We start from the raw sequence: 14,235 nt of genomic DNA, 5'->3' as shown, positions 1-14,235 counted from the left end.
AATTTCATATTTCGACATGTCTTAAACGGATGGGTGACTGACGTGATGAATTTTGACACTAAAACAATAATCGTGGATGTAAATTGATACTAAAACAATAACCATGAATGAAAATTGGTACTAAAACAATAGTCGTAGATAAAAATTGGTAAGAATTAAATATATAGACTAAAACTGTCATTTTACTATTACTCATGAACTAAAATTGATATTTGCTCGTCTATTTTTTTTAATGGTTGGAATGCTTTAATTAATTACTCCGTATATGCCGACTAGCAAGGCGATGGATGACTCTTTCTAAAACAGCAAACAAAAAAACTATGGTGAAACTGAAAATAAGCAGTATAAATGTCATTTTTAGTTTTTAAGTGATACCAATGATATAGGATTAGTGTCATTTTTTTTCAGTGATACCAATGGTGTAAAATTAGTGTTATGTACAAACATATACGTAATGACGCAACTTTTCGAGCAAGTTTCATTCTATATACTAAATTATCAATAATATATTTCTCAATAAAAAGAAAATTTGTTGCGAGCAAGTTTCTGTCTATATACTAAACTGTCAATAATATATTTCTCAGTAAAAGGAAAATTTTTATCATTGATTCACACGCTTCCTTATTCTTAGAGCATGTATATCAGTTGTAGTTTTTTAGAAATTTTTACAGGTATAATTAGGAAAGAGCAATGAAAGGAGAAGGAAAAACAAAACAAAACAAAAAGAAAATAAATGTCAGATTGAAAAAAATAAAAGGTATAAAGGATTTACGCGCCCTTTGGGAATATTAATTGCCTTTCTCTTTCATCTTGGGGCCCACGATAAACCATTTCTTTTGCAAAAACAATTTCACCTCTCTTCTCTCATCTCTCTTCCAAATCACCATCTCTCTCTTCAACCTCATACTAAAAACCTTGAAAAAGCTACAAGTAAGGATGCTCTTAGCACTATAATCATGCCTATTTGTGTTAATTAAGACTTCCTTCATCAACTCATATCCATAATTAGTCTGGTAAGGCATGTTCCTATCAATTGGACTCTAACAGTAGAATAAATTTTGAAGAAATAGGAATGCTATTCTATGGCTATGTTTGGCAAACCTAGATGAAAAGGTAGCTGAAAGCTGAAAAGTAGCTGAAAACTGAAAATCTATAAACTCGGAGCTGAAATCTGAAGAGCTGTTAAGCTAGCTATTATGCTTAAAAGTATTTGGTAAAATTAGCTTTTTGATAAGCTGATAAATGTAAAAATACTAAAAAGGACATCTTCATACAATTTAAATAGTTTAAATTTAAATAGGTTTGTTTATATATTAAAATATAAAATAATGAAATCAAAATATTTTAATAAAATATAAAGTAAGAACATATATTTGAAAATATATAAAGTAAAGCAAAATGTTTATAATTCATAAGATTCCTTCATACAAATATTAATGTTCAAACACAAAAAGCTACTAGCTTATTTTTGAAACCTAAAGTAGCTTTTCAATACAGTATCTGTCCGTAGAGTCAATAGGACTCCACTGAGGCTCAAACCCACCACCTTTCGTATAAAGGGAAGGGTTTGATGCCACTAGACTACAAGGACCTTGGCTATTATTTGGTTTGTTGAATGAATATACTTTAGTAACTGTATTTCAGTGTTTAATTCGTTAAAGGAATAGAAATTGAATATATAGGTTTTTAAAAGACATAAATACCCTTATAATAATAATAATAATAATAATAATAATAATAATAATAATAATAATAACAATAATAATGGTGAGTATGATATATATATATATATATATATATATTATTAATAATATCATACTCATTATTATTATATATTACCCTTATAAAATATATAATAACTAATTTCAAATTTCAAAACAGAAGTATTTTTTTAAGATGAGCGGGAAAACAACACTTCTGTTTTAATATATATATATATATAATAATAATGAGTATGATATTATGTGTGTGTGTGTGTGTGTATATATATATAGGGTCATGTTCAGGTGTGGCCGCGCCCTTACGTGCGGCCGTGCGGTTTACACCACTCAATGTTAAGAAATGCACCACTCAATGTTACGAAATGCACCACTCAATAACATTGAGTGGTGTAAACCACGCGACCATATTTGAATAAAATATATATATATATATATATATATATATATATATATATATATATATATATATATATATATATATATATATATATATATATATATATATATATANTATATATATATATATATATATATATATATATATATATATATATATATATATATATATATATATATATATATATATATATATATATATATATAACCTTAACGTGCGGTCAGTGCGAATACACCAATAGTATATAAAAAATGCACTGATAGTGTTAGAAAAATGCACAACAATGAAATGCACAAATGCGCCACAAAACGCACTGCGCACCCAAAAAAATGCACCCTACCTCCCCACACCTAATGGTGCATTTCTAAACATTGTGTGGTAGTTTTATGCGTACCTAATGGTGCTTTTGTGGTAATGCGTATCTAATGGTGTTTTTCTTTGGTGCATTGGTGCATTTTTTTTGTTGTGCATGTTTGCATAACTATTGGTGTGTTTGCATTGACCGCACGTTAAGGCACGACCGCACTGAAACTAAGGTATATATATATATATAAGCATGCATGTAAATGGTGTTTTTTGTGTTGTAGTACAAAAGTTATTCTCGAGATCAGAGCACGAGAATAGCTAATACCAAGGCCCCGCTAGAAATGGCTATGCCCCTGCAAAGGGAATAGTTCATTCCTAAGAAAAAATGGTCAAACAAATAACGGAATAGGTCTATCCATAGGAATGTTATTGCCTGACATATTCCATGAACCAAACATGTTGGGTAAGTGGTTAGATGTGTAAAATTAGTCTCTAAGTTTTATAAAAGTAAAAATTTTAATTGCAAAAATGACATTATATCGACAGGCTAATATGTAATCTCAAAATTAAATTCTATTGGGCCAGCTCCCGTGTCTTTCGGAGCGGACGCGGATGGACCCGGACCGTTAAATGGACGGAGAAAGACCCGGTGAATTTATCAAAAAAAATAAATAATAACAAAAAATAAAAACAATTATTTGTTCAAAGGAAAAAAAATTACATTATTGTCCTCACTCCTCAATTTATTGCACTTTTTTAGCTGGGGATGAAGTGATCAAGTAACACATTTTTGTAGGAGGAAAAAACTATGCAAATGACCAAAAAGGTCTTGCCAAATAGGGGTTTACCCTTTTTTTTGCTAACAAGTTAAACATTTTTCATCCTAATAGGACTAAAAATGTCACTTTCATGAAAATTGAGCCACTGAGTTTATACCTCCAATAACTAAAGACTAATTCTACCTCGCACGCATAGCTTAGTAACTAAAAATTTTATTTTCCAATACACGTAAAATCAATTTAGGAAAAATAGCATTTTAATCTCTATATTTATATAAAATAGTGATTTCAATTTTTCAATTATTGATGTGAGTATTATTAAATCCTCACATTTTTCATAAGGTAGCTAGCGAGTTTGGTTACTCACCAATAGGGACTATTAAAGTCTATAACATTTACATTACACATGGAGATCATGCTAATCATACTAGTCATTATAACTTTATTAAGAGGTCGATGGATTAACACTATTAAAATTGCCGCCTCATGAAAGAGAAACAAAAATTGTCACAAAATAAAAAAATTAAATAGTCCTTAATGCTTACATCAACAATTATGATATTGAAATTGCTATGTCATGTATAAATACATACAATATAATAAAAATGCTAGTTTCCCACCAATTTATTCGGATTAAATTTTGGTGAAGTCTTACTTGGCATGATGAATTTGAATTGATTCGCCCATCAATATTTGAGGTAGCTTAGGATGGACTCCATCAAATTTGGTCTAATAAGCATTTTTCATGTAAAAAACACCTAAGAATAATAGAGGGTAGAGAGAAGATACTCCTCCCTACCTTTAGATTTTTTAATTTTTTTTTGGGTGCCTTATAATTAATACCAAAAATTTTAAACATTTTCTAACTTAATAAAACTTTCGTCAATATGTGTTAAGCATCCTGTTTGGGCACATGTAAGGGTACAGGCTAGGGATGGTACATAGAAGCATGGAAAATAATGGTATCCATCTCACACCCAAGTTGGCTTGAAATGGACTCCATTGCATCATCATATCACCGCCACTGCCTCAGTGCCTCCATGTGAATTGTGAAGTCAATAATGGATGTTTAGGTAGGCTAAACCAAAAAAAATTATGTTGATTTAGTCAAGCTTTGAACAACCATAAGAGCATATAATGATTAATTGGGTGATGGATTTTAACCAGAAGGGAAATTTGTAGTGTGGACAAGTCCTGCACTCCTGCTTCTTCTATATTTGTATTTTTATTATGAAGAAGTGCTATATTTTACATTTTTACTGAAGACATCATTAAAAGTTAAACTATAATATATTATGAACATTTTGATGCAATTATTATCTATTTATTTTCATTCTTTAATGAATTAAATATTGAATATTATAAAGTACTCCTTCCGTCCTATAGTATGTGTCGAGTTCGGTTACCGCGGTTAGACTGAAGTAATTTACAATTTAGTTTTTCATAATATTTAAGTTTAGAATTAATATGTAAAATTTATATATTTAAAAACTACATTAAAAGTACTATTATACAAAAAAAAAATCAAATTTTAAACTTATTAGAAAATGCTAATAAAATTAAGCAAAGAAGAAAGATTTCGTTTCAACAATGAATAGTAAGTAGGATAGATAAAATAAGACAGAGGGACTATTTGTTAAAAGGCAGAAAACTCTTCCACATAAACAAAGAGATGATGTGCAGAGCTAACAAATATTCTACACTTTAACCCTTAAAATTTATATTAGAAGTCCGCACTCTATGTAGGTTGTGCACATGCCTATTTGGGCACAGGAAAGTGACAGATACTAATTTATTTTTCTCTTTATTTTTTTAATTTATTTTTTAAAGAAGTGAAAAGAATAAAGAAGGACAATATTGGAGATGCCGATAGGTTCCATTTCTCATTTCTATTATTTACATTTTTATTGAGTTTAAACCAAACAATTTAATTGGTATAATTCCTAAAATTGTATCACACTGAAAACAAAGAAAAAGAATGCCAATAAAAAAAGAGGTCCCAAAAAAAGGAAGAAGAAGTTAGCTTGAAAGTCCAGACAAATGATGGGGAAACAGTGCTAATAACTAATCGTGTTACTCATCTTCATAAAGGAAACAATACGATTCACAAAGTTGAAGCACCATGTATACTGCCACTACTGAATCACAATAAATGCATTTACAGAAACTAAACAAACAAATTAAAAGTCTGTGACAACAATGCCAATTAAAGTTGTTTCTAAGTATCATTAATAGTGAGGTCTTTTTACATTTTTTTGAAAAGTTTTTTGTAAGTGTAATTAGGAAAAAGAAAATGAGAGACGAGGAAAAAAAAACAAATTTGATTTATAAAAAAAAAATAAAAAAAAGCGCACCAGACGCGTCCACTGGGTGCCATTGTTGCAACCCACGCGAGTAGCCGCGCTTGGCTTCTCTCTAGCGGGTCCCACTTTTCTGCAACAAACTCACTCCTTGCAAATGCACTCCAAATTTCAATCTCTCTCCTGCTTTCTCTCTCTAACATATGGTATAGCTATCTCTGACATAGTCTCCAAATAATCCTCTAAAGCATCCATAATAGCTGAATTCTTTTGTGGTTTTTGAGGAGTTTTTCTAAGTGTGATTAGAAAAGAGAAAATGAAAGGGAAGGAAAAAAAATAAAACAAATTTGATTTATAAAAAAAGATTAAAAAATGTATCTGTCAAGCACGCCTAACGCATGCGTCCGCTGGGCGCCATTGTTGCAGCCCACGCGAGCAGCAACACCTGGCTTCTCTATCCAGTGGGTCTCACTTTTTTGCAATAAACCTACTCCTGGCAGATGCACTCCAAATTTATCTCTCCAACATGGTATAGCTATCTCTGACATAGTCCCCAAATAATCCTCTAGAGCATCCATAAGGAAAATACTACTTGGAATCCCAAATTCTACTCCCCTACTTTTACTCCCCTCACACAAAAGTTTGATGTTGACACTTTCCTTGAGACTCACGGGATGAAGATAACCTATCATATCTTGTCACATCAGGGAGTAAAATTGAGGGAGTATAAAATGGGAGTCCATGGAGTAGAACTCCATCTATAATAGTGGAGTTCTTTTATGATTTTTGATGAGTTTTTGTAAGTGTAATTAGGAAAGAGAAAATGAGAGCGGAGGAAAAAAAGAAACAAAACAAATCTAATTTAAAAAAATAATAATAAAGGCTTTGTCAGGCACTCCTGACGCGTGCAGTGTAGGCGCCCATGAGCGCATGTCTGACAGCCACGCACGACGTGCGAGGCTGGAATAAATGCTATGTGGGGCTCACTTTTCTGAAATACCCTTTGTTTTGAAGGAGTTAATTTTGAGTAGTTTTTGTAAGTGTGATTAGGAAAGTGAATATGGGTGGAGAGAGAAAAAAAAAACAAAAAAGAAACTGATTTTTTTAAAAGGTTACTTTTCAGGCGCAGAGTTGCGCCTGAAAAGCGCCCGGGCGCCCGTTGCTGGGCGCAATTGTGACAGTCACGCGGTCACAACGCGCCTGTCCATTTCTCCTCAGTGGGTCCCACTAATAAAATAAAACCATTCATTTGCAGATGAACCCCAACCTTCTCTTTCATCCTTTCTTTTTCTTCCATGTCATACAACATTATTTCAAAAACTCAAAATAAACCATTAATGGTAATGCTCAAAGATTAATTAATCTCTAACAAATTTTATTTCCTCACATAGTTACTGTCTCAACTACTTCACAGATCTGTATCGTTGTAGGTGTCACCATGTGCTTTTAGACAGACAAATACCCAAATTAGGAAATCATAACGCAACCCTGAATAAATAGTATTCTGTGAATGGAGCAATAACACTTGTTTTCAGGGTTTGAACGTTAATGGAGTATACTGATTAGGTTAGAGGGGAGGGCAGGGCCGGATTTTAGGGCGTGCAAGATGTGTAATCGCACAGGGGCCCAAAATTTTGGGGGCCTCTAGTCCAGCCTGATACGATCCCACATCGGCTCCACAAGAGATTGTGGAGTGGTACTTAAGTTGGGACCAAACCTCCACTCATGAGCTAGCTTTTGTGGTGGAGTTAGGGTCTTGGCTTGAGTACCGTATCATTGGTGCTTTCATTGAGAGAATTTTTTGAAATTGAATTTCTTTACACAAGAATTTTTTGAATATCATAATGTGTCTCATGAACAACGTCTTTCTTGTGTTTCATTTATGGTTCATGGTGAAGCCTTGAAATGGTTTGATTGGATGAAAAGTAATGAGTTGTTGTGTTCATGGGATGATTTTCTTGATCAAGTCAAGTTTCGTTTTGATCCGATTTATTTTGAGGACGTTGCAATTCAATTTCCTAAATTACATCAAGTTCCTACTATGGCAGCGTATCAGGCTGAGTATTAAAAAAATTTCCCCCGCTCACTCCAAATGAAGGTCAACAACATGAAAGTGGGCACCTTGAGCATCCCAGGGAATATTCCAACACACAGTGCGAGAATGATTCAGACGTGGATCTCATACTAGAGGAGCATGTAACAATTTCACAAGATTACCCATCAATAGAGGTCATGGAAGTATTACAACACAAGCCTGACCAATAGAGTAGGCCATCCAGAAGTCACGAACACGATCAAAAATCTTTTAAATCATTTTTTCTGCTAATGGACCACCCGCCAGGATGGCATGAACTTCCACCACAGATATGGTTATATTTTATCCCTCTTTACACCTTGAGGTCAAGGTGCTTTTTGAAGGGGTGGAGAGTGATACGCATCAAAGGAAAGAAATAATCGGTGGCTTAATTAGTGAATAGTCTAAAAGGAATGCCTGATATGTACTTAAAGGATAATTGACTAATTATTAGTATAAGGAAATTATGTATATTAGAATATATCATTACCTTGTATAGTTAGAATAATTTTAGTAGCTTAATTGTTATAGGTGTTAGTAATTTAGTATAAATAGGTCCATTGTATATGAATATGAGGAACCACTCAAGAGAAATATATTGTTATTATTCATGTTCTTCTTCTTTATTCTTCTTGGAGCTCTCACACGCTCGAAGTGTGAAATTGGAGTTTACCGTGACTCGAAATACGGTTAGGAGTTAGAAGCCTGCTCGAAAGGTTTCCATCTGTTACGGTCCTATCTAGGGTCGTATCACAGCCCTGACTTAATAGTTAGTATATGTATTTGTGATTATATTGTCCAAAATTAGGTTTTTTGCATTTTTCTCTTTGCAAATTTTCTTCAATCCGCAGTTTATTTATAATTTGATAGGACCTAACTTAGTTACTAGCACAGGGCCCCGCAAATAAAAAAAACTAACTCTGCCGGGAGGGAGTGTTGGTACGGTACATGAGTAATTTATAAATATGATTTTTGTAGTATGGATGTATTATTATCAAAATTAATAAAGAATTCATTTACTCCCATGAACATAGATAAATTACCAAACCCCAAAAACTATAAGAAACTAAATTTTGTGCTTTGCCTTATTTAGATTTTACTTTTATTTATGTGTTCCAACTTTATATATTGTTTCCTTTATTCATAATTTCATACTCAATAATTCTATATTTGACCACTCATTCATATTAATTGTACTAGTATTTTCGCCCGTGCGTTGCACGGAATGAATTTGTTATAATATTTTAAGAATATTTGTATCGATATACAATTATATAAATTATAACATCGAATATTATATAGCGCAATTGATGAAATTAGTTGGATTGATTATGTTTTCTGATGTTTTCTTTGCTTGAATTAGAGCAAATAATTTCTCAATTACCCGTCCGATTCACGAATAAATTTTTGTATTATTTATTTAGATAATAAAATTAATAATATAATTGTTCAATTATGTTTTATGATGTTTTCTTTGCTTGAATTAGAGCAAATAATTTTTTTCTAATATTTCATTTCCTTTTGAATATATTTATTTCATTTTTCCTTCATAAAAAGAATTAATATTATTTTACATTCCTTTTTCCTTTATAAGTTTTTCCTAATCATTCATTTGGTGGTTACTAATTTTTTCGTAGGGAAAAGTTGTGTTATATTTACAGGGAAATATTAATATATTCATTTCATTTTTCATAATATTCCATTTTCTTTTTAGTATATTCATTTCCTTTTTCCTTCATCAAAAGAATCAATATTGCTTTCCATCCATTCATTTTTCTTGATAATAATTGTCAATTAATTGGCCTGATTCATTGCCAATTAGTAACAAAATATTAATAACAGATTCCCGTGTAATTTTTTTTTTTGTTCATAAAAATTTATTATTAATTTCCATATGATTAAAAAGTAATATGTTTTCAAAAAAAAAAGTAATATAATTATAAAAATATAATTGTTGAATATATTTTCAGTGAAATATTAATAAATTCATTTTTTTCATTCTAAATAATTAATATAATTATAATTATAATATAATTTTCGATTATATTTCCAGTAAAATATGAATATATTCATTTCCTTTTTCCTTCATATATTCATTTTCATTTCTTTTTCCTTCATAATTTTTTGCTAATATTTCATTTGGTAGTTACTAATTTTTGCATAGGGAAAGCTGTGTTATATTTATAGTGAATTTTTATTATTAATCTCCTTTTTTATTTGGTCTGATTCATGTACCAATTAGTTACATTAGTAACATAATATTAATAACAGATTCCCGTGTGTAATATTTATTTCCTTTTTCATTCATAAAAAGATTTTAATATTCATTTCCATATAATTAATAAGTAATATAATTATAAAAATATAATTTTCAATGAAATATTAATATATTCATTTTCTTTTTCCTTCATAAATATTAATATATTCATTTTCTTTCGACAATTGAAGCTAACAACAATTAACCATTGCGCTTGTGATTGCAAAATATAAGAACCTGCAATGAATGTAATCAAAAAAAAAAAAAATAGATAAGATAAGAACAGTAGAAAAAAAAAAGTAAATATGTTACACTTTTATGGAGAATGGTGGTTCTTCCTATGTACATTGATGCTTTCACAAACGAAAAACAACATAACTAAGAGAGTATAAAATTGGTGGTGGTGGTTGGCTGGGTTTCTTGTATTTATAGCCATAAAAAGATAGAGGCAGAGCTATTGTTGGTAATTGGTAATAATTGGTAATTCATTTGATTACCATTCATATGTTTTCAATTTTTAATCAAATATTAATATTAATTTACTTTTTCAAATGGCCTAAATTCGGTGCCGTTTAATTTCCAGTTAATTATTTTTTTAATATTCTTTTTTTTGAACTATAATTATGGCCTAAATTCCGTGCCGTTTAATTTCCAATTAAATATTTTTTTAATATTCTTTTTTTGAACTATAATTTTATCTCTGAACATGGTATGAATAAATGAATAAAACAACTACATATTCAAAGTAATGAAAAACCATGAAATGTTAAGATTTAAACAAATTACACAAATTTAAAATTTGAAATTTTTAATGCCCAAAAACATAAAATGTCTATGATTTCAACAGGAAAATATTTTATTAATTGCTTCTCAACTTTCACGTACGTCTCTTAACAGACTCATTATCCTTTGCATCACATTGCTTATTAGGCTCCAAATATCTGCATTTGTAATTAAAGAATCAAAAGAGCTGGAAATATAAGATTTCAAATATAAAAGAATAGTTTAAAAAAATCAATTAAAAAAAATAGTTAATACTTAGAATAAAAGTTGTAGTTATTTGACAAATTAGCTTATCTTTCGACAATTGAAGCTACCAACAATTAACCATCGCGCTTGTGATTGCAAAATATAAGAACCTGTGAATGTAACAAAAAAAAAATAGATAAGATAAGAACAGAAAAAAAAAACAGTAAATATGCGAAAAACCGGGAGAAATAGATTTTGATGAATAGGAAAACAGATTCAATAGGCGAAAATAAAAACATGAAAAATTAATAGAGTTGATAGTCTAATCCTTACCTTTCCAATTCTCTAGTCCTTTGCTGGTTTATCACTTCCTCCTAGATGGCAGTTATCAAAAACTCATAATGTGATAGAAAGACAAATGTTTAGTTGTGCATATATACATATATATACATCAGTCAAAAGATTAACATATATAAATCAATCAATAATTTCCGTTAAATTTCCCTTTATGCATATATACATACATATATATACATAATCCGTATAGCATAATATAAATATAAATAAATAAATAAATAAATAAATAAATATATATATATATATATATATAAAAGATGATATATATATATAAAGAAAATATATTAGGAAAGACAATTATGATGATAATAAGAAAAAATCATGTATAGCATATAATAATATATATAATATATATAACTATGTATAAGATTAGGAAATTAACATAGTTTTTTAGATACATAAATATATATAAGATTAGGAAAATTATTTATGTACTGGATGAAGAATACATCTTGAAATTATTCAATCACCAATTAATATTACCATTTTTATATTACCTATTTAACATTTTAATTAATTAATAAATCCAATTATTGAATCACCAACATTTAACCATAATAAATTAATAATTATTAAATTAATTAATTAATAAATTAATAAATAAATAAAATAACTGAGTTTACCAAAATGACCCTAACTTTGAGCGGGAAACTTTAGAAGGAGGATAATGTTTTTATTAATAGATAGATTATTAACCACTTGAAATCTACAAATTCGATATACTCCACCTTCTTTAAATTTCTTGAACCACTTTTGAACAAACTTTTCAGGAATATGCATGTATAGAAAGGTTCCCTGAATTTGTAGAGTCAAAATAAAATGTTGTGAAATAACTACATATATGCATAAATATTAATATTATAGTAAAAAAAAAAAATACCTCAAAATCATGGACCACACACTCTATGGAGTTTATTTTTTCAGAACCTCTTATCTCTGGAAGATGAACGACACAGAGCACCCTAAACTTGATGATATTCCATATGAGCCTAGGGTGAAGTTCACGACTAACAATCTAAGAGTGAAGCCATTGCTATTCGGTGTAAATAACAGAGTACAGGAATTCGGTGGTTATTGACAATGTCAAGCAGAATGGTCTATTTAAATAGCAAATGTTATACTATTACATATATTACAAATATATATCACCAATTATATCACACCAATTATTCAATCACCAATTATATCACATCAATCATATTATATTACCTATTTATCATTTTACCATAATAATATTATAGGTGAATTAATATATTTGGATAATTAATAAATTAATAAAATAATAAATAAATAAATAAATAAAATAGGTGATTTTACCAAAATACCACTAACTTTGGGCGGGAAAGTTTGGGAGGAGGATATTGTTTTTATATATAGAATAGATTGGGCCAATAGTCCAAACACCATCATACAAAACAAATGTGTTGCATTGCTCGGAAGTAAAGCAAATTATTGTGTAGACTGTGATCCAAAATAACGTTATTTTAACAATAAAAAAAATTATTACTCCGTGCACGAGTTAGAATAATGAACATTTTGGGGTAAGATAATGTATTTTATGAGTTAGAATAATGTACTTGTAACCCCTCAGCTATTCCGATAAGTTTAGGGTTTGAAATTTTTTTTTTTAGGCTATGACATTTATGAGAAGATCTCTCGGTACTTCAAAAGAATTTTTTTTTGACTAGTAATTAATAAGTTGCGATCTACGTACCGGTCACGAACCGAAAAATTTTTAAGGATGTATATACAGTTCGAATTTTCCTAGGAAATGGATTATTAAGCATGATACGATTAAGCCTGAACTTCCTACTTAGTTCAAGTGAAAATTAAATGGACTGTAAGAATGAAATTGTTACGGACCTTCGTACCACTGTATTTCGCGAGATACCGAAAATTTCCCGATTTTAGTGATTAATGACGGGATTATTTTTAGAATAATTTTGGTATTAGAATTTTCCCGAATTAAGTTATAATCCTCCGAACTTTTATCTGATTTAATCCCAAACTGGCAAAATAAATCCTACTCTTCATGAGCTACCATAGAATTGTGACAAGTGTCACAATAATTATCACATGGTAATTAAATATTGATTTGTCATATGAGAGTATGGGATGATCATACTAGTTGCTTAAGCTCCAAGTTATCTTCCTCTCTCACTCCCACTCTCATTTTCGAAAAATCAAGAAGGAAAAAGAAGAGAAAAAAATATCATCTTCCTCTTGGATCCAAGAACTCCATAGCTATTTTATTCAACACAAGTGCTTCCATAATAGGTAAAACTTTGGTTTTATTCGGTTAATATGGCTAGAATACTTCCTAGAACTTAAGTTTAAGCTAAGGATTCATGAAAATGTTGTTATTATGGTGATTATTGTTTAGGATCTTCGGTGAGAATTTTAGAGGAGAAGATCACAACTTTCCTACGGTATTAAAAATCTACTTGGGAGGTAAGGAATCCCTTCAGTTGGTTTAGTCACTTGAAAATGAACAAATGCTAGTAAATTATGTGACTAGGAATTTTTTGTGAAAATTATGTGTTAAGTTTGTGGATCTATAAGTTGGCTCAAAAGACTACACTTTGAATTTTGGTAATTTTTGTTTGCATGTTCATAGCTACTTTATGCATGTATATGTTGTATTTATGCCCATATAAGCTTATACTTGTGAAAATAGTGAAGAATCGAGGCGTTGCAACCCGGTTTTTACTGCCCGAAGTTGGCAAATCCGGATGGACGCGGCCGTGGACGCGCGTCCACCGCGCGTCCATCGACGTCCAATGTTTCGGCGTCACGGCTGAAAGGCCGGACGCGACCACGGACGCGCGTCCGCTGCGCGTTCGTGGGTGTCCAGTATTTCGGCATTAAGCCGAACGGGCGGACGCGGCCCGGACGCGAGCGTCCGCCGTGCGTCCGGCGTTGCGGACATCCGCGAGTCTGCGCGACGCGGATCCGATTTCGACCGAACTTTCTTCCGATGTTTTTGCTCCTGAGTGTTATGTTGTTTGGAAGGCCTGCAGGCAACCGAGTCAATTTTTGAAAGTTCAAATATTATTTTGTAAATTATGTTCATCA

The sequence above is a fragment of the Ipomoea triloba genome, chromosome 5 (assembly GCF_003576645.1).
Source record: "Ipomoea triloba cultivar NCNSP0323 chromosome 5, ASM357664v1".
NCBI lineage: Eukaryota > Viridiplantae > Streptophyta > Magnoliopsida > Solanales > Convolvulaceae > Ipomoea > Ipomoea triloba.
The sequence above is the reverse complement of the archived record's forward strand: the minus strand, read 5'-3'. Positions refer to the sequence as shown.